The sequence below is a fragment of the Papio anubis genome, chromosome 4 (assembly GCF_008728515.1).
Source record: "Papio anubis isolate 15944 chromosome 4, Panubis1.0, whole genome shotgun sequence".
NCBI lineage: Eukaryota > Metazoa > Chordata > Mammalia > Primates > Cercopithecidae > Papio > Papio anubis.
In genome coordinates, this window is record NC_044979.1 from 27,725,521 (window position 1) to 27,748,852 (window position 23,332).

The 23,332-nt window shown below is 36.7% G+C and overlaps 1 long non-coding RNA gene across 1 annotated transcript in view; it reads right to left on the bottom strand.

The window, feature by feature from the left end:
- Window positions 1-2,768: 2,768 nt before the first annotated feature.
- Window positions 2,769-23,332, bottom strand: part of LOC103883248 — a 112,160-nt gene continuing 91,596 nt past the window's right edge. The window contains exon 5 of the long non-coding RNA XR_645421.3: window positions 2,769-3,023. This is a non-coding gene — a long non-coding RNA (uncharacterized LOC103883248). The remainder of the gene's footprint in view (window positions 3,024-23,332) is intronic.

Sequence of the window (23,332 nt, forward strand, 5' to 3'; positions counted from 1 at the left end):
TAGATTAGATAATCTAGAGAGGGAATCTATCTATCTATCTATCTATCTATCTATCTATCTATCTATCTATCTTGAGATGGAGTTTCGCTCTGTCACCCAGGCTGGAGTGCAATGGCGCGATCTTGGCTCACTGCAACTGCTGGCTCCCAGGTTCAAACGATTCTCCTGCCTCAGCCTCCCAAGTAGCTGTGATTACAGGCACCCGCCACCACACCTGGCTAATTTTTGTATTTTTAGTAGAGACAGGGTTTCGCCATGTTGGCCAGGCTGGTCTTGAAATCCTGACCTCAGGCAATCCACCCACCTCGGCCTCCCAAAGTGTTGGGACTACAGACATGAGCCACCACTCCCGGTCTAGAGAGGGAATTTAAATAGAGAAAAAAAAAAAAAAAAAAAAAGATGTGGAAATAGGTGAAAAATACTGACAAACCTGTGGTCACCAGAGCCAAAGGAAAAACATATTCTGCGTGCTTTTGAGAGGTCAAGTGAGACATGAGTATTGACAGTATTTTAACATGGAGGCTATCGGCAGGTAGCTTTGACAAGAAAAGCTTTAATGGAGTTAGGGAGGGGAAAGCCAGATTAAGGAAGTTGAAGAGAGAATGGAAGAGAATGAAGAAAGAAAGCGAGAGAATTTCCGTAAGTTTCACTCTGATAGGGAACCAAGAGTGAGACAGAGCCTGGGCGGAGTCCCGTGGGAAGGGCAGACTTCTCTTCTCCTAAGATGGGAGGTACTGGGGTGTGTTTATCTGCTGATGCTGTTCAGTAGGCAGGAGTGAACTGAAGACAAAGGAGATTAATAGGTTAATTCACAAGGGAAGAACTGGGTCTGATCCAGAGGAGAGATGCAGGCAGATGTTGGTCTTACCGATGAAACTACAAAGAATTGCTCTTTAATTGTGGCTATTTTTACTGAGTTATGAACAACATAAATGGAATAATATTTGATGAATATTAAATAAAAACTGAATAAAGTCCTGAAACTGCATATTGAAAGGATTCCCATGAAGCAAATAATGGAAGGTCCTATATATTTCTTGGTTAATATTAAATGTTAAGAGCAAAGAATAAATTCTATCAGCATGTAAACAGAAAATAAAGTTAACAAACAAAGGAAAAAGTCAGGCTGCATTTTGGTCCAGCCATAATGGAATAGTTTATATAAAGATTATAAATCTCCTACAGAAAACAACTGTAAAAGATATGCCATATACATTAAAAAGCTGTTTTAAATTATTTGGAGAACGTGTAACTAAGACAGGATTTGAGGAACTGTGATACCTGAGACTAATGAGGCCAACCTCATGTTTACTGCCTTCTTCCTTCAAGGCACTTGCTATTTCACAGCAAAGCAAGGGAACAGAGGCCCAATAGAAACAGCAGATGGAATTTAGGAAATATGTTTCATAATTCAAAAATGATACAATTGTATAAGCAGAAAATTAAAAAGAATCACCAGATGGACTATTAGAAGTAATGAATTAGCAAGGACATGGGACACAAGATTTATATTAAAAAGTCAATAATATTTTTTAGAGTGAGGCTCAAAGGACTTTGTTGAAGGCTACACTCTAAAATACTAAGGCATTAAATGCATATTTTAAATTTGCCCATTAAGTTTTGGGGTGGTTGAGAAATTAAGTAAAAAATATTTCCAAATAACATGCAGAAGTTGTTTTTAAGCTTAAAACCTCATATTTTAGCTACACCCACACAGATGATGTAGAAAACAGCTGAATTTCAGTGTATCTGAATGGTCCAGATTATGTTCCTTCCAAAAGAGATAGTTTTACGTACGATCATTTTTCATACGAAGCATATAAAAAGTCACCCAGAAACTACCACGTATTTACCACACAGACAATGTCCATCTTTATCTGTAATTCAAAACCATGTAATTCTTCTTATGCAACAGAATGCAGTGTGTGAGAAGTATGTCAAGAGAAGAGTAAAAAAAAACCAGGAGCCGGGCGCGGTGGCTCACGCCTGTAATCCCAGCACTTTGGGAGGCCGAGGTGGGCAGATCACAAGGTCAGGAGATTGAGACCATCCTGGTTAACAAGGTGAAACCCCATCTCTACTAAAAATACAAAAAATTAGCCGGGCGCGGTGGCAGGCACCTGTAGTCCCAGCTACTCAGGAGGCTGAGGCAGGAGAATGATGTGAACCCGGGAGGCGGAGCTTGCAGTGAGCCGAGATGGCGTCACTGCACTCCAGGCTGAGTGAGTGCAGACTCTGTCTCAAAAAAAAAAAAAAAAGAAAAAAAGAAAAAAAGAAAAAAAAATCAGAATACATTCATTTAAAAAAAACAAAAAAAAAAAACAAAAAACTCAGCTGAGTGCGGTGGCTCACGCCTGTAATCCCAGCATTTGGGAGGCCAAGGCAGTGGATCACCTGTGGTCAGGAGTTTGACACCAGCCTGGCCAAAATGGTGAAATCCCCTCTCTACTAAAAATACAAACATTAGCCAGGCGTTGTGACCCAGCTACTCGGGGGACTGAGGCAGGATAATCACTTGAATCCAAGAAGCAGAGATTGCAGTCAGCCGACATTGTGCCACTGTACTCCAGCCTGGGCGACAGAGTGAGACTCTGTCTCAAAATAAATACATTAATTAATTAAATAAATTTAAAAATTTTAAGTCAATGCTATTTTTATACACTAACAACAACAACAAAATTAGACCATGGAATTTGTAAAAACCAGGTTGGCCTTACATTCTGTCCCAATATGTGATGTCAGAAAATAACAGAACATTGCCTAACAAGTTTTTTTCCTTTAAAATTATACTATTTATTTGATAATGATATATAAACTCAGAGCATTTTATCAAGTTACTTCCTGCTCCCTCATGAATAGAATTAATTCTGGTTAATTTGGTCAGCCCAAATATAGTTCTAACAAGTTTGGAGGGGAAATGTTTGTCATCTGTGTAAGGTTGTGCTGGTTTTCATGGTGAAATTATGGTGTTCCTTCGTTGTGGCTATTTTCCAGTAAAAATTATGATGCTGTACTTCAGCTACCTGTAAGAAGAATCAACATAAAGAATTCATGAATGATAAAAACACTTTGAAAAGACTGGTGGTAAGTATCAAATGATTCAAAAACAAGTAATTTTAAGATACCTTTAAGTGTACTTACAAAACATACCTGTTAGGCACGTGTACAAAATATAACTTTTAGAGTAACAAATGGACAAAAATAACAGGCAGGGCATAACAAAGTTGGAGAGTAGAATTCTATTTTGTCAAATATAATTCTGTGTTTCATTCATTAGGTGTTAGATAATTATTAACTTTTTTTATAGCTTTTTATTGAAATATCATATGCACATATAAAGTGTACAGCTCACTGAATTTTCACAAAATGAATACATGCACTTGAAAAAACCGCAGAGATCAAGAAACAAAAAACATGATTCACATCTGAGAAGGATAAATATATTTTGGAAAATTAAAAGTGCCACTAGAACAAAATTAAAAAGTAAAACTACCCCACCAAAACTGTAACATTAATGAAGCTGCAGTTCTCTTCAGTCAACAGCAGAGGGTGCCCTTGAACTGTGAAATATAGTCAGCCAACTAAAATCTTTACCCTTGCCTGATATTGCTGGTGCCAGAAAAAGATGGGACATTTCCAGACGAATGGCAAAGGGCAGAGAACATCCAAATGAAGTCTCTGTACAAAGGGAATGTAAAATAAAAATCAAACACTTCAAATGACAAAAATTCCCTTTCACAAAATGAAGCAGAAAGAAACGGATGCACATTACCAACCTGAATGTAACATTTTTTACCATTTGCAGATCTGAAAGAAACACCTAGAATCATATATTCAAAAACTCAGAACAGGAACAGACAAAAGAAAAAAAAAGCAAACAAACAAAACCCCAGGAAGACATAAAATAAGAGTCTTGCAGTAATAGTGGAAGAACTGCTTTGGGCCAATTCTCTGGCAAATAACGACCATAACTCCACTCCAAATATAAAAAGGAACTATTTGACGGCCCTGGAGAACAAGGAAAAGGAAGCAGAAAGGGAGAGAGGATTGGCACTTGGCAGAAGATAAGAATAGCACTGTGTAAACTTTCCATGTTAATGGTTTTTAGCCTGAGGACAGGCAGCCCAGTTCTCCTTGAAGAGTTTACTAAATCTTGGGTAGAGACCGGCAGACTTAGAAGCTTAAAGAATTAAAAGACAGGGTTTGAGGCAACCACAATGGATACAAAGATGGAGGTAGTTATGTGTTGAATGGTGTCCCCCCAACATTCATATGCTGAAGTCCCAACCCCCAGCATCTCAGGATGTGACCTTACTTGGAAATAAGGTCATGCAGATATAGTTAGTTAACATGAGACCATACTGGGCTAGAGTGGTCCCTAATCCAATACGACTAATGTCCTTTGGGGAAACTTGGACACAGACATGCACACAGGGAGAATGACATGTGAGGACTGGAAGGTAACTGCAAGAACACATGTTCAGATGTTTCTAAACATCAAAACAAAATGTTTAAAGAGCAATGAAAACAGACTACATAGAGAAAGAGACATATTAAGTACAACAAAACACAGTTAATACAACATTAAAATAGCTATTGAACCAAACATGTCACTCATTTCAATACATGTAAATAGAAACTCACGTATTAAAAGGAAAAGACCTGCAGGTTGTCCCACAAAGCAAAACCCAACTCTATGCTGCAGTTAGGATATAAACCTAAATCAAAGTGAGTCAGAATGGCCAGTAAAAGTCAAGAGGTGTAAAAGTATAGGGCAGACAACAAAATAGTAAGACAACAGAGATTGTGCTAACGATACCAGAAAATGCTGAATTTGAACAAAAAGTGAGACAACAAAATATTTGATAATGCCAAGAGCCATAATTCACAAGGATCACATAGCAGTTATGAATATATATGACACAAATAATGCTGCAAATACCTTTATCAGAAAGTTAAGGATATACAGGGAGAAATATACAAAACTACACTAAAATTAGGAGACCTACATTTCAGTCCAACATAAGACACAGGTCAAGTGGACAAATCATCAGGTGCTTTTGCTTTTCTGCTTCAGGGGCTTCTGAAATCCACTGAAACTTGCTATTATATATTGAATGTCTATGTCCCCCCAAGATTCATATGTTGAAGCCTTAACCCCCAGTGTGATGGTATTTACAGATGGAACCTTTGAGAAGTAATTAGGTTTAGATGAGGTCATGAGGGTGGACCTTTCATGATAGAATTAGCGCCCTTATGAGAAGAGACACTAAAGAGCTTGCTTGCTCTCTCTCTGGAGTGTGAGGACACATTAGCTCTCAGCAGGCAAAAGAAAGAGTCAACAATTTTGTAGTTATATTTATAGAGATTATGTAGACTGAAGAACAGAGAGAAAAAAGAATGAAGAAAAATAAACAGAGCCTCACAGAAATGTGAGACATCATTAATCACATCAACATATGCATAATGAGAAGGAGAGGAGAGAGAGAAAGGAGAAATAATGGCTGAAAACGTCCCAAGTTTGGTGAAAAACATTAATGAATACATCCAAGAAGCTCAGTAAACTTTAACTAAAATGAACACAAATGTTGGAGACCTAGATTGACAGTAACAAGATGGAGGGACAGGGGTTCCAGCACTTGTTTCCTCACAGAAACATCAATTTGTAATAACTATCCATGCATAAAAATAACTTCACAACAGTCAGGAATTCAGATGAGGGATTAGAGTACCTGGGTGGAGCACAGATCTAAAAGATACACTGAACAGGGCAGGACAGTTTTACATTACCCATGACACCCTTCCCCAAGCACAGGCCGTGCAGTACAGAAAGAGATACCCTCTATGTGGAGGAAAAACAGTGAAATGAGCACCCATATTTGCTGTAGACCCTAGCACCAGGACCATCCCAGTGACCCCTGGTGGCAGACCAGTCCCTATGGCCCCAGCTCCAGGCCTACCCTCCTGCTAGGCTGGAGCCCAGGACCCTGCACTATAAGTGAGCACTTTCCCTAGTGCCAGACCAACCCCCATGACCCCACACTCCAGATCAACCTCACTGGACCCAGGCTTCAGACCCGCTCTGTACCTGCTGACACCCACAGTCTCAGGCTCAAGGCCTACCTCAATGCCAGGCTGGGCCCCAGTGGAACCAGGTCTCAAGCCAGCCTCCACATAGGCAACAGGCCTGCCCTTGCAGACCCAGGATCCAGGCCTGTACACATAGACCCTGGCTCCAGACCTCCTCCTGCAAACTCAGGCACCAGGCCTGCCCATGCAGATCTAATACTTAGGTGTGCCTCAGTGGACTGAGGTACCAGGCTCACCCACCCACTGGCCCAGGCATCATGAAAGCTCTCCTAAGGGCTCCAGCAGCAAGCCCACATACAGACCCCACTATATGACCTGCCCAGAATCTCTCGGTGGGCTGAATGTTAAAGTGCTTTACCTGCTGAAGCCAGTCTGTAAAGACTGAAAGAGATGCCTACTTCTTCAAATGTGCAAACACTAACTCAGGCCACAAGAATCACAAATAATCAGGGAAACACACCACCACCAAAGGGACAAAATTAAGCATCAGTAATGACCCTAAAGAAATGGAGCTCTAGAATCAGAATAATTAGGGTATCCAATGGACGTTGGGAAGGGTAGTGGGAAAGATGGGGATAAGCAGGGAATGGTTTATAAATCATTTTATGGGTATAAAAATACAGTTAAATAGAAGGAATAAGATCTAGTGTTTGATAGCACAGTAGGGTGACAATAGTTAACAATAATTTACTGTATGTTTCAAAATAACTAAAAGAGTAGAACTGGAATGTTCCTTAAAGAAACGATAAATGCTTGAGGTAATGGATACCCTAATTATTCTGACTTAATCATTCTACATTGTATGCTCATATCAAAATATCACATGTACCCCATAAATATGTACAACTAGTGTGTATACATAATAATTTAAAATTAAAAACCTTTAAAGAAATAATGACAGAAAACTCCCAAATCTGGAGAGGTATATGAACATCAAGATCCGTGAAGCTCAAAGAACCTCAAATAGATTAAATATACAGAGATCTTCACCAAGACAAACTGTAGTCAAATTGCCAAGTGAAAAACAAAGACAACGTGGAAAGCAAGAGGAAAACAACTCATCACATACAAAGGAGCCACCATAAGATTAACAGCAGACTTCTCAACAGAAGCCTTGCAGGTCAAGAGAGAGTGGGATAATATATTCAAAGTGCTAAAGCAGGGGGAAAAAAACCCTTCAACCAAAAAGACTACACCCAGCAAAGCTGTCCTTTACAAATGAAGGAGAGATTAAGACTTTGCCAGACAAACAAAAGCTGGGGTTGTTCATCAACCTAGACCTGCAGTGTAAAAAATACTAAATGTAGCTCTTCAAGTTGAGATGAAAGGATGCTAAAATTACAATGTGAGAACATATGAAAGTATAAAACTCACTGTAAAAGTAAGAATATAGTCAAATTCAGAATACTCTAATACTGTAATGGTGGTATGTAAGTCATTTTTAACTCTAGTATATACATTTAGAAACAAAAGTATTACAAATAACTATAGTTTCAATAAAATATTAATGAATACATAATGAATACACAATATATAAAAGATGTAAATTGTGACATCAGTAACATAAAATGGGGGGAAGGAAATTTTAAAGTGTGGAGTTCTTGAATGTGGTTGAACTTAAGTCATTATCAGATTAAAATACACTGATACAACTATAAAATACTTTATATAAGCCTCAAAGGAACCACAGGGAAAATACCTGCAGTAGATACACAAAAGACAAAGACAAAGTAATTAAATGATATCCTGTGCCACTACAAAAAATTATCAAATTATTAAGGAAGATAGTAAGAGAGAAATAAAGGAATGAAGGAACTACAAAATAGCAAATAACAAAATAGCAATAGTAAGTCCTAATCTATCAATGATTACTTTAAATATAAATGGACTCCAGTAAAAAATATAATGGCTTCCTGGATTTAAAAACAAAAGCAAAAAAGACCCAACAATATGTTGCCTACAAGATACTCATTTTAGCTTTAAGGATACATACAGATTGAAAGTAAAGGAATGGAAAAACATTCCATGTAAAGTGGTAACCAAATAAGAGCGGCAGTGGTGGCTATACCTATTAACAGAGAAGATAGATTTTAAGTCAAAAATTGTCATGCGAGACAAAGTCACTACATAATGATAAACAGAAACATTCATCAAAAGGATATAATAATTATAAATATATTTGCACCCAACATTGGAACACCTAAATATATAAAACAAATATAAACAGAATTACAGGGAGAAACAGATAGCAATACAATAATAGTAGGGTACTTCAATATCCCACTTTCAACAACAGATAGATCGACCAGACAAAAAACCAATAATGAAACAGTATACTTGAATAACAAGTATAAACCAAATGGGCATGATAGACATATACAGAATATCTATTCAATGGCAGCAGAATACATATTCTTTTCAAGCTCACAAGGAACATACTCCAGGATAGATCATATTGTAGGCCACAAAACAAGTCTTCACAAATTTAGGAAGACTGAAATCATATCAAGCATCTTTTCCAATCACAATGATGTGAAGCTAGAAACCAATAATAAAAGAAAAATGAAATTCTACAAATATGCAGAAATTAAATAACACACTCCTGAACAATGGGTCAAATAATACATCAAAAAGGAAATTTTTTAAATCTTGAAACAAATTAAAATGAAAATACAACATACTAAAATGTAGGGGATGTAACAAAAGTGGTTTTAAGAAGAGAGTTTATAGTGATAGCACCTACATGAATTAAAAACACGTCAAATAACCTAACTTTACAGTGCAAAGAACTAGAAAAAGAAGAGCAAACTAAGCCCACAGTTAGCAGAACGAAAGAAATAATAAAACTCAAAAGAGAAATAAATGAAATAGACACTAGAAAATGACAAAAAAATCAAAGAAATAGTTTTTTAAAAACAATATACAAAATTGATAAACTTTAGCTAAATTAACCAAGAAAAAAGAAAAATTCAAAGTTATAAATAAAAGAGAAGACATTATAATTGATACCACAAAGAATCATAAGAGATGACTATAAACAATTAAATGTCAACTACTTAGATGACCTAGAAAAAAAAAACTACTATGACTATATAACCTATCAACCACGAATCATGAAGAAAAAATCTGAAAAGACAAATGATGAATAAAGATACTGAATAACTAATGAAATGTCTCACATCAAAAAAAAAAAAAAAAAGCCTAGGAACTGATGGCTTCATGACTGAATTTTACCAAACATTTAAAGAAAAATTAACCAATCCTTTTAAAACTCTTCTCAAAAATGGAAACAAGGCCAGTATTACCCTGATACCAAAGTCATACAAGGACACGAACAGAAGAGAAAACTGCAGGCCAACATCCCTAATGAACATAAATGCAAAAATCCTCAACAAAATACTAGCGAATTGAATCCAACAGCACATTAAAAAGATTATACACCATGATCAAGTGTGTTTTATCCCTGGAACGCAAGGATGGTTCAACACAGGCAAATCAATAAACGTGATACACCATATTAACAGAATGAAAGGCAAAGATCATATGATCATCTCAATAGATGCAGAAAAAAAGCCTTTGACAAATTCAATACCCTTTAATAATAAAAATTCTCAATAAATTAGGTATAGAAGGACTATACCTCAACACAATAAAGGCCACATAAGACAAGCCCATTGTTAATATATTCACTGGTGAAAACTTCTCCTCTAAAATAAAAAATAAGACAAAGATGCTCATTCTTGCCACTTCTATTTAACACAGTACTGGAGATCCCAGCCAGAGCAATCACGCAAGAAAAAGAAAAGGCATCCAAATTGAAAAGGAAGAACTAAAATTGTCTCTTTGCAGATGACATGATGTTATATGTAGAAAACCCTAAAAACTCCACCAAAAAACAGAATTAATAAATGAATTTAGCGAAGTTGTAGAATGCAAATTAAATATACAAAAATAAGTATTATTTCTGCAGAGAAACAAACTATCCAAAAAAGAAATTCAGAAAACAATCCCCATTTACAGTAGATCAAAATAAAATACTTAGGAATGAATTTAACCAAGGATGTGAAAGATTGGTACATTAAACACTATAAACATTGATGTAAACCACTGAGTAAAACATTGATGAAAGAAATTTGTGAAGACACAAATAAATGAAAAGATATTCATGAATTGGAAGAAATAATAATGTTAAAATGTCTATACTATCTAAAACCATCTACAGATTCAATGCTATCAAAGTTTTACAGCATTTTTTAAAGAAACAGAAAAAAAATCCTAATATTCACATGAAACCAAAAAACACCCTGAACAGTCAAAGCAATCTTGAGCAAGAACAAAACTGGAGGCATCCATCCTCAATGCAAACTGGAGGTAATCATTTCACAATACGTTTTTATGTGTACAAACATCAAATTGTATACTTCAAACATGTATAATTTTTATTTGCCAATTATGCTATAGGTGAAAATAAAAGAGTAAATTAATCCTTTATTTTCCCCCACAGCAGAACTTAAAATAAAAGATAATTAATTTATGTATTTACTGAAGAAAACCACAAATACTGAGATCTGAAGATAAGGAGAACCATTTGAAAGTGACAAGAAAAAAATAACTGATTACTTACCAAAGAACCCCAATAAGATTAATACCTGACTAATCAGACACAATGGAGGCAGTAGGTGGCATATAACATGAGTTAAAAGAAGAAAATCCGATTGAAGGGTGAGATAGATCATTCAACAATGATATATGGAAACCTCAGTGCCCCGCTTTCAATAATGGATAGGACAACTAGGCAGAAAATTTTTTACAAAAGGAGAAGATGACTTGAACAGCAGTACAAACCATCTAGACCTAGTAGACATTTATAGAACATCCCACCTAATAACAATAGAATAAAAGGTGGAAACTACTGCTTCCAGAGTAACAAGAAAAAAAAAAACAGACCAAACAAACAAAAACCTCACACTTATCCCCAAAGCCATTGAGAAGTAGATACAAATGAGCATAATAAACTAAACAGCAGAGTACAGCAAGCCCTTTACATATGAGTAAAGAGCTGTGGACATTTTTATATATAGGGGCCAATGTCTACTCTGGGCATAGGTGAGTAGAGGAGTGGCCTAGCTATAGAGGAAATTTTCAAATAATGTAAAAAAATCCATTGAATACTTAATAATAGTGTGGGCTGGCAAGACGAATTGGAATTTGGAAGAGCTCCAAAGCAAATGTAAATTATCTAGTGCAACAATTCCCTCTCCACTCTAAGAATTTGCTGCAAAAGTGACAAAGGGGTATCCTGAAGTATCAGTGGAGATGAGGCTGGAAACTAGAGAAAGTGTGCAGTCTTGAGTGTTCTGATTCTAAAGTCTAGTTGTAGTTGAATCCAAAGGTCATCTAAGCCAACTGATGTGGCAACTAATCTCCTTCCAGTTAAATTCTGACCATATCAAAGGGATGAACCACTTAGTGGCAACAATGCAGGAAGTTGAGGTTGGGCTTTAAAAAAAAAAGTAAGATTTATTTTACTCCATTTAAAAGCACAGGAAAACTTAACTTAGTTAATACTGTAGCCCAATTCCAGTCTTCACATCTTAGTTGGCACTGGACAAACAAGCCATCATCCCATAAACCTGAATGGAAGGAAGGATTTGAAAGTTCCGTGAAAACAAAACACAAAATATTATTCAGCAGTATCCACTATCATTTATACACAATTTTTGCCTTACAGTAAAATATTGAGACATGAGAACATGTAAAAAAAAAAAAAAGTGATACATAAGAGAAAGGAATCATCAATAGGAGACCCACGAGATGACCTAGACAGAGAAATTAGCAGACTTATGACTTTAAAACAACCACTATAAATATAGTTAGGAATTTATAAGGAAAGAAAGAAGGAATAGGTGAAGACATGGAAAATATGATACATGAAATGAAACATTCATTGTGTACCCTTAACATCATATTAGGCACCACAGAAAAAAAAAGATCAGTGAAATTTGAACACAGGTCATAAAATTTTTGCAAACTTAACCACAAAAGAAAAAGCATCTGTTTTGTCATGTCTGGCTGAGGCAAAGGTGGAAAAGGACTGGGTAAGGAAGGAACTAAGTGTCACTACAAGGTCCTACACATGACAGCCTGCAAGGCATCTATCTGCAAGCCTCCTATCTGGCATCTTGCTTGGCGTGGTGGTGTCAAGAGCATTTCTGGCCTCATCTATGAGGAGATCTGGGGCGGGCGGGGGTTGAAGGTGTTTCTGGAGAATGTGATCCAGGATGATGTCACACCAAGCATGCCAAGTAGAAGATGTAACAGCCATGGGCACAGTCTATGTGCTTAAGTGGCAGGGGTGCACCCTTTATGGCTTTGGTGGCTAAGAATCAAGGTTGAGATTTTGAAAATAATTTTGAATTTTGCTGAAAATCAGATATGCTAAAAAAAAAGAAAAAACTTCTCAGTACCCAAGTGTCTCATATTTAATTCTCTCTACAATTCTTATGTGGAATCAGAAATTTTTATTGATGCCCTTACTATATTTGAGATCATCTATCACAATCTCAGAGCAGAAGTGTTCAACTATAGAGAAGTCAACAAAGGTTCCCTTTTTAAGCATATGCATTACATTGGAGTGTGTGTTAAGAAAATTAGAGCCTTAGCAAATCACCACGACCTCTTGGTGAAAGTGAAAGTTATAAAACTAGTGAACAAATTCTGACTGGTTACGTGCTCTCAAAAGATTTCAAGAAATTTCTTGGTTTTGCAGCTGGAGGCATTGAAAATTGAAAGTTACTGCTTTTTCACTTACTCATATAATAAAGGGATCCTTTCAGCTGCTAGTTTTGAATAATGTATCACCCAGAGTGATGTTATCTGTGACAGTCACCTGCTTCAAGCTGAACCATCTTATGAATATCAAATAAATAGTCCTCTTGTGCTGAAAACACATTTGTGATTTTAATCATGCTGCTTGGATTGAAATATTTTTTACTGGTTCCTCTGTGAATTGACAGTGAACCTGTCTATTATAAATGATTTACTCTTGTGTTATTTGTTTTGACTTCAATTTATCCACCAAAAGTTTCATTTGTGTATCATCAAAAAAGTTGTATGTTTCAACTGAAAAAAAGAGAAAGACTGAAATAAAAATGTATAAAGAATCACTGATCTGTGGGACAATTTGAAGTGACGTAATATATATAATTGAAGTCCCTGAAGAATAGTAGAGAGAGAATGGAGAAGAAAAAATACTTTAAAAAATAATGACCAACATCTTCCCAATTTGAAGGTGAACAAACCCGAAGCACCACTAAGCTAAGGAAACCCTAAGCAAGATGAACAAAAAGAAAACTATGCTGAGGCACATATATAATTGTCAAACTGCAGAGAACCAAAAACAAAGAGAAAATCTCAAAAACGGCTGGGGGAAGGGGGAAGGGAGACAGGGATATATCACAGTACACACAACAATAAGAACTATGGCTGACATCTTACTAGAAACAATGGAAGCAGGCTGGGCACAGTGGCTCATGTCTGTAATGCCAACACTTTGGGAGGCTGAGGTGGGTGAATCACTTCAGGTCAGGAGTTCAAGACTAGTCTGAACAACATGGCAAAACCCTGTCTCTACTAAATATAAAAAAATTTAGCTGGCCATGGTGGCATGTGCCTGTAATCCCAGCTACTCAGGAGGCTGAGGCATGAGAATCACTTAAACCTGGGAGGTGGAGTTTGCAGTGAGCCAAGATCATGCCACTGCACTCCAGCATGGGTGACAGAGCTGGAAAAAAAAAAAAAAAAAAAACCAGAAAAGAAAACAATGGAAGCCAAAAAGCAATGGGAAATCTTTAAAATGCTGAAGAAAAAAAAGTCAACTAGAATTTTAGAAAACACATCCCTTCAAGAAGAAAATAAAAATAAAAATATTTACAAATAAGTAAAATTTGACAGAATTTGTTGCCAGTAGACCTGCACTACAAGAAATGTAAAAGGAAGTACTCCAGGATAAAGGAAATGCAATACCAATTTGTAACAGATCTATAGGAAGAAATTTAGAGTACCAAAAATAGTAAATATGTTGTTTAAAATGTACTTGTTTTCTTAACTTCTTTAAAGGAAAACTGAAGTAAAAATAATAATACATTGTGTGGCTTACAAGAAATGTGAAAGTTTATATACAGATATGTTGTACTTAGTAATAGCAAAAAAACAAAACAAAACAAAACAAAACAAAAACAGGCTGGAGGTTGTTAGAAATATAACATTATGGCTGGGCGCAGTGGCTCACGCCTGTAATCCTAGCACTTTGGGAGGCTGAGGTGGTTGGATCACCTGAAGTGAGGAGTTCGAGACCAGCCTGACCAATATGGTGAAACCCCATCTCTACTAAAAATACAAAAATTAGCCGCACCTGTAGTCCTAGTTACTCAGGAGGCTGAGATGGGGGAATTGCTTGAACCCAGGAGGCAGAGGTTGCAGCAAGCCAAGATCACGCCACTGCACTCCAGCCTGGGTGACAGAGCGAGACTCCATCTCAAAAAAAAAAAAAAGGTTAAGAGATACTATATTAACTCACAGGAGACTATGATGAGTTGGGTATCTGCACCATAACCCCAGAGTAACCACTTAAAAGAAGGGGCGTAGCTAAAAAAATCAAAAAGAAGGATAAAGTAGAATACTAAAAAAACTGATTAATCTGAAATAAAGCAGGAAGAAAGAACAAAGGGACAAAGAGCAGCTGGGATAGACAAAAGAAGACAGTAAGATGACAGGCTGAAACTCAACCATGTCAAGAAGCAGCTTTCTGACTAAAAGCAAAGATTGTCAGACTGGATAGAAAATAAGATCTGACTATATTCTGCTTACAAAGATGAACTTTGAATATAAAGACACAGATACACTGAAAGTAAGAGGTACAAAAATATGTAAATACTAATCATAAAAAAGCTAGAGTGATTATATTAATACCAGACAAAATAGACTCAAAACCAGGAGTAAGGCCAAGCATGGTGCCTCACACCTGTAATCCCAGAACTTTGGGAGGCTGAGGCAGGTGGATCACCTAATGTCAGGAATTTGAGACCAAACTGGCCAACATGGTGAAACCCTGTCTCTACTAAAAAAAAAAAAAAGAAATACAAAAATTAGCCAGGTGTGGTGGCACCCACCTGTAACTCCAACTACTCAGCAGGCTGAGGCAGGAGAATCACTTGAACCCAGGAGGCGGAAGTTGCAGTGAGCCAGTATCACGCCACTGCACTCCAGCCTGGGTGACAAGAGCAAAACTCTGTCCCAACAAAACAAAACAAAACGAGGAGTATTACCAGTGATAAAGAGGGACATTTATTAATGAAAAAAATAGTCATTTCATCAAGAAGATACAACAATTCTAAATGTGTATGCATCTAGAAACAGAACTTCAAAAATATGTAGCAAAAACCAAGAGTTGAAAAGAAGAATTAGACAATTCTACAGTTATAGTTAGTGATTTCAACACTCTATTTGATATAACAAGTAGACAAAAATCCATTAAGATATAAAAGATTTGAGTAATACTATTAACCAACTTGACCTAACTTATGTTTATTAAATACTACATCTAACAACTGCAAAAAAAATACATTTCTGTTCCTGTATGCATGAAAACAAGATAAATTATGTGCTGGATTATAAAGCATGTCATAATAAATTTCAAAAGATTGAAATTGCACAGAATATGCTCTCTGACCACAACAGAATTAAATTAGAAATCAGTAATAAGATGAGCAGATACTCATCAAATCTGTGGAAAAAATAAAATATTAATTTTAGAGGAAGCCAGGTGGAGGGTTTACAGGAACGCTCTCTGTTATTTTTGCACTCTTTTGCAACTCCAAAAGTATTCCAAAATAAAAGGTTGGATTTTTTAGGGAAAAAATTTAAAAAAAAACAGACACTGAAGACAGACCACAGACTGGGAGAAAATATTCTCTTCAGATAGATGGATGATTCATAGATTGATTGATAGGTAGATATACAGATAGATAGATAGATAGATAGATAGATAGATAGATAGATATGTGTAGATAAATAGATATCTCCAAACTTTATAAAGAACTTACATCCAGAGTTTATAAAGAACTACTACAACTCAATAATAAGTCAAACCATCCAAATAAAAATGAGTAAATTATTTAGAACACTTAATAAAAGAAGATATAGGAATGGTCAATAAACATATAAAAAGGTACTCAACTTTATTATTAACAGGGAAATGTAAAATAAAGCCACAATGAGACACCACTTCACAACTCTTAGCATACTGATGAGCATATGAACAAGTGGAATTCTCATTAATCACTGATGGAAGTGATTTATGGTACAACCTCACTGGAAAAAGTTTTGGCAGTTCCTTCTAAAGGTAAATGCCCACCTATCATAGGACCTAGCAATCCCGTTTCTAAGTATACCTCTAAGAGAAATGAAAATCAATCTTCACAAAATGACCTGTATAAAAAATATTTATAGCAGATTTATTCTTAATAGCCAAACCTGAAAATAACCCAAATGTTTAACAGGTGAATGGAGAAATTGTGATTTAGTGCTTATCACCAAAAAGGAACAGATTACAGATCTACACAACAGCATGGGCAAATCTCAAAAAAAGTTGTATATTGGGAAGATGGACACTCCATTTACCCTGATGTGATTATAATGCATTGTATGCCTGTATAAAAATATCTCATGTACCTCATAAATATATACACCTACTATACACTCATAAACTTAAATAACAAAACAAAAACATATTGTATTAGAGTTTTCCAGAAAAACAGAATAGTCCCAGCTACTCAGGAGGCTGAGACAGAAGAATCGCTTGAACCCAGGATGCAGAGGTTGCAGTGAGCCGAGACTGTGCCACTGCACTCTAGCCTGGGCAACAGAGCGAGACTCCGTCTCAAAAAAAAAGAAAAAAAAAAAAAGAATCAGAATATCAGTTGCCTCGGGAGCTGGGGGTGGAGTTACTGGAAAGTAATACAAGGGAATTTGGGAGGATAACGAAAAGGTTTTGTATCTTTATTTAGATGTTAGTTTCATACATTTACACATTTGTCAAAAGTCATTGAAATGTATACTTAAAATCTCTGCATATTACTGTATGCAAAGTATATCTCACTAAAACTGAATTAAAAAGGAAATTCATGGAACTAAACTTGACATTCAGAAATAAAATTCCCAATTATTAAATAAGCTAAAGCTTTAAGTATATTTTATTTCTACCATTCTGCTTGTAGTTATCAGAGAAAGTATCTCTAATCAGGAAAAGATTCAGGTTTTGTGGGGTCTGAAATGTCTGTAATTTTGAAGGCCCATTGGGATTACGAAAACACAAATTTACAAATACAAATTAGGTATGAATGAGAATATTTATTTAAAATGATAATGTAACCAAAGGAAATTACAAAATTTTTAGAATCTGACAATACCACAAACATCACAAATCCAGTGTTTTTATTCATTTATTGCTTGACCATCCTCTGTAATATTTTCCCCTATATTTTTGGCTGCATACGATTTGATCATCCGTTTATATGACAATGATTTTGTAATATCACTTTCATAGAGATAAGCGAAAGATAATTTACTCTTCTAGCATGGTTGATGTAATTTTTTTATGGTTGGTTATTGGGATGTGTGAAAGGTGCAACTTCATCTGCAGAAACTGTTGTTTGTGGTTGTGCTACAGTTTCATGCCCTGGAAATAGTCTTTCATGTGATTCCCATAAAAAATGTATGGTATATTTGTAGCTGGATATACTGCTTTATTGAACATACTCCTCATAAAAGAGTCCTTTTATTCTGGCTAGGCATATATGAGAACCAAATCCTGAGCTTGTAATTTTACATGTCTAACAGCTGCAAGAATTCTCTGTGGATTAGCATGTATTTCCATACATTCCAAACCTTGTTCTTCTACTACCACCACATAATTCTGGTGCTGGACACACATCCTTATCGCAACAAGATCATCAGCCCACACTTTTATGTCATGATGCTGCAGGAATTGGCTCCCTGGGTAATAGCAGTACTCTAGGAAGCCCTCTCTGCACCAGGACACCTAGCAGTAACATAACTCTATGGAAATGACAGCAAATCACATAAACGTATTCTGTAAACCCTAAAATAAATGTATCCCCAGCCTGATTTCACCTTAGTCAGATCTAAGTAATGCCCAAGGCCATCCAGTAGCAGTCAACCTGAGGACGCATGTGACCAAGGAAAAGTTGAAGAAGGAATAGCAACCCTAACTGACTGTAGTTAAAATACAGATTGTACTTTTGGGCCAGGGCCAGGCACGGTGGCTCACGCTTGTAATCCCAGCACTTTGGGAGAACGAGGTGGCCAGACCACCTGAGGTCGGGGGTTCGAGATGAGCCTGACCAACATAGAGAAACCCCATCTCTACTAAGAATACAGAATTAGCCAGGCGTGGTGGTGCATGCCTGTAGTCCTAGCTACTCAAGAGGCTGAGGCAGGAGAATTGCTTGAACCCAGGAGGCAGAGGTTGCAGTGAGCCGAGATTGCACCATTGCACTCCTTCCTGGGCAACAAGAGTGAAACTCTGTCTCAGAAATAAATAAGTAAATAAATAAAAATAAAATAAATACTCTACTTTTGCAAATTTTACAGAAACACATGGCCATTTGAACACACTGCTGGAACTCTTCCTGGGAACTTGGAAAGGACCTGTGCAAGTGTGTGGTCCTGAAGATTAGTTTTCATTAAACCTGTTTCTGTCTCTAATTCTTTTGTGTGGACACTTCTTGAGAGCCTGCTACTCTTGTTCTAATTATGCAGAAAACTCAGCTGTTTCCTTTTCTTCCCAAAAAAATCAGGCTTTTGTGTTTGATTTGTGTTTGATGAGGGAGCTGTCCAGTTCCTACAAAAGATGAATGAGCAGGCCTTCAAACACTTTCCAAATCCTAAATTATACTGCAGTTCTTCATTCAGAGGATGCAAAAGGAAGAAAGCCCAAATAGGAACTCAATGCTAACAAATGCACTAACTTGAACCACAGCGCCCTCTTTGGGAAATGAAAACCTTTCTTGATATCAGGTTTCCATTTATCCAATATCCAAAATAGGCTTTCATTTATCCAAAACAGAATTTTGGAGGAGTTGGATCTCAAAGATTTTGTTCAATATGTCCCATTACAACGAAAATTAAAAAGGAGAAACAACTAAACGGAAACTTCAAAGGCATATAGAGAGGGATATAAGGATAGAATCTGGAAAAATTCAGTCTTTCTGCAAAATACCTGTGTGGAACACTGGAGTCAGTTATTTCTGTGAGAGTAAGTTGATTTATATCCTCACGGAAAGGGAATTTAGGCCCTCTGGCCACCTCAAATCCTTTCTGGAGCACGATATAAGGGATATGACCAGGCCCGGTGGCTCACGCCTGTAATCCCAGCCCTCTGGGAGGCCGATGTGGGCATATCACTTGAGGCCAGGAGTTCGAGACCAGCCTGGTCAACATGGCAAAACCTCGTATCTACTAAAAATACAAAAACTAGCCAGACGTGGTGACATGCACCTGTAATCCCAGCTACTCGGGAGGCTGAGATGGGAGAACTGCTTGAACCCAGGTGGTGGAGGTTGCAGTAAGCCAAGATCACACCACTGCACTCCAGCCTAAGTGACAGAGTAAGACACCATCTTAAATATATATATATATATATATGTATATGAAACGTACATAAATTAATAAATTCATACACATATAACAATCTGAAAGTCTCCCTCAGTTCCACTCAACTCTACTCTGGAGGCAGTGTGATACAATGCTAAGTGCACAAACAAGACTCAGCAGACCTGGGTTCTGGTCTCTGCTCTGCCACTCACTACCTTTGTGACCTTAGGTATGTTAGTTAACCTTTCTAAGCCTTAGTTTCTCATTTGTAAAACATTAATAGTACCTACTTCATCAGGCTGTTGTGATTATTAAATGAGATAACATGTGGAAATCGTGTAGAATAATGTGTCACACAGTGAATATTCAGTATATGTGAACTATTGTGGTGGTTGTTATTATACGGCTTAGAATCCTTGCTCTGCAGCTTACTAGCCAGGAAACCTTAGGAAAATTATACTTTTCCAAGCCTCATTTTCCTCACCAATAATATGCACCTCTATCTTACAGGATTTCTGTTACGACTGGAGATAATACATTTATGTTTAATGTATTTGAGACATTTAGAAATGGAAATTTCTACTTGCGAGCAGAAAGTTCAGTAAGAAATAATGATGTGTTAGAAAATAATTTTCCAATCACGCTGACCTTGATTAAATAGGACATCATTTAGGATAGAAAATCAGCTGTGAAGCAAAAGAAACTATCATCAGAGTAAACAGGCAACCTACAGAATGGGAGAAAAATTTTGCAATCTATCCATCTGACAGAGGGCTAATATTCAGAAGCTACAAGTAACTTAAACAAATGTACAAGAAAAAAACAACCCCATCGAAAAGTGAGCAAAGGATATGAACAGACACTTCTCAAAAGAAGACATTTATGCGGCCAACAAACATATGAGAAAAAGCTCATTATCACTGGTCATTAGAGAAATGCAAATCAAAACCACAGCAAGGTACCATCTCACACCAGTTAGAATGGCAATCATTAAAAAGTCAGGAAACAACAGATGCTGGAGAGGATGTGGAGAAATAGGAATGCTTTTACACTGTTGATGGAAGTGTAAGTTAGTTCAACCATTGTGGAAGATAGTGTGGCGATTCCTCAAGGATCTAGAACCAGAAATACCATTTGACCCAGCAATCCCATTACTGGGTATATACCCAAAGGATTATAAATCATTCTGCTATAAAGACACATGCACACGTATGTCTATTGCAGCACTGTTCACAATGGCAAAGACTTGGAACCAACCCAAATGCCCATCAATGATAGACTGGATTAAGAAAATGTGGCACATATTCACCATAGAATACTACGCAGCCATAAAAAGGATGAATTCATGTCCTTTACAAGGACATGGATGAAGCAGGAAACCATCATTTGCAGCAAACTAACACAGGAACAGAAAACCAAACACCACATGTTCTCACTCATAAGTGGGAGTTGAACAATGTGAACACATAGACACAGGGAGGGGAACATCACACACTGGGGCCTGTTGTGGAGTGGAGGGCTAGGGGAAGGATAGCATTAGGAGAAATACCTAATGTAGATGACGGGTTGATGGGTGCAGCAAACCACCATGGCACATGTATACCTATGTAACAAACCTGCACATTCTGCACATGTATCCCAGAACTTAAAGTATATATATATATATATTACGCTAGGTAGCAACAAAAGAAAAACAAAGTTATGAAAAACATGAGACTTGAAAGAAAAACAAAAAGAAAATTAGCTATGAAATGTGGCCTTGGACTGTCCAACGAATGGAGCTAAGTAACAGATGTTGGTGGCTGCATCCAGTTGAAGCTGTTTGACATGGGAGAAGTGTAGGGTATAATAGGACATACTTTTTTTTTTTTTTTTTTTTTTGAGACAGTCTTGCTGTCTCCCAGGCTGGAGTGCATGGCATGATCTAGGCTCACTGCAAGCTCCGCCTCCTGGGTTCAAGAGATTCTCCTGCCTCAGCCTCCCGAGTAGCTGGGACTACAGGCTCCCATCACCACACCCGGCTAATTTTTGTATTTTTAGTAGAGACGGGGTTTTACCATATTGGCTAGGCTGGTCTCGAACTCCTGACCTTGTGATCCACCCACCTCAGCCTCCCAAAGTGCTGGGATTACAGGTGTGAGCCATGGCGCCCGGCCAATCGGACATACATTTTTTAAAGATATATGTGGTAACCAGCCTCCAAAACAGTCCCCAAATGCTTCTTGCCTCCTGGTATTTACCTGTGGGTAACTATCAAGAGTAGGCCAAGAGAATATGGAAGAAGTATATCACTTTTTATACTGACTGATAATTCACAAAGTCTGTGAATTTTAAAATGTATAATTTGCTGATTTTTAGTATGTTCACCAAATTGTGCAATCCTCACCACAATCTAGTTCCAAAATATTTTCATCATCCCCAAAAGAAACACTGTACCCATTAATAGTAACTTCCCATTTATCCCTCTCTCCCACACACTGGCAACCACTAATCTACTTTCCATCTCTATGGATTTATGGATTGTAGATTTATGGAAAAGTCATAACTAGTTAATTGAGGACTTTTCATATAAATGAAATCATACAATAAGTAGCCTTATATATCTGGCTTTTTTCATTTAGTGTAATCCATGTTGTAGCGGTATAAATACTTCATTCCTCTTTATGGCTGAGTAACAGTCCACTGTATGATTATACTACATTTTGTTTAACCATTCATTAGTTAATGGACATACGGGTTTTTTCTACCTTTTGACTGTTATGAATAGTGCTGCCATGAACTTATTTTTATTCTTTGCTGTTCATCTACATTAGTATTTAGGATTATGGATTTTCTAGATCTGATACTCTCCAGCTTTACTGTATTATGATCAGAAGCTGTGATACTGCATTTTTTTTTTTTTACTTTGGATTGATATTTTATTTGTAGCTTAGTACCTAATCAATTTTGGAAACTAATCATGGGCACTTAAAAACAAGATGTATGCTTGGCTTTCAGGTGTGGAATTTTATATATCTCTATTAGATATACATATATATGTATTAATTATCTTAACAAAGGTAGGTGGTAGTGAGTGTAAATATGCCAATTTCCACATCTTCTATAATAAAGAGTTGACATAGTTCAAAGGTGATAAATCAATATGAGAAGTATTAGTCTATTATTTAAAGATATGACAATAATATTGGGTAGCCAAACCTGGGGTGAAGGAAGGATAGGGAGGTGAGGTGTAGAATTATACTTATTTCCTCATTTTTCAAAGTGGGAATTCAATGTAAACCCAATTATAAGGTAAAAAATGATTTAGTATATTGTGTCAATAACCAAAATATGTGAAATAATTTTGCCATTATAAGAAAACAATACTCACATTGGATCAGAAAGTAAAATCATTTATAAAGAACACACCTAAAACAAAGTTACTCATAAAGTTGAAAAATAAGAGGACAGGATGATTCATACATGGCAAATTAAATAAAGAGAATGCAGAGACTTTAATATCAGGCAATGGGAAATGGAAGACAAAGGACATTAAATGAGGGAAACATGCCATTCCACATTGACGACT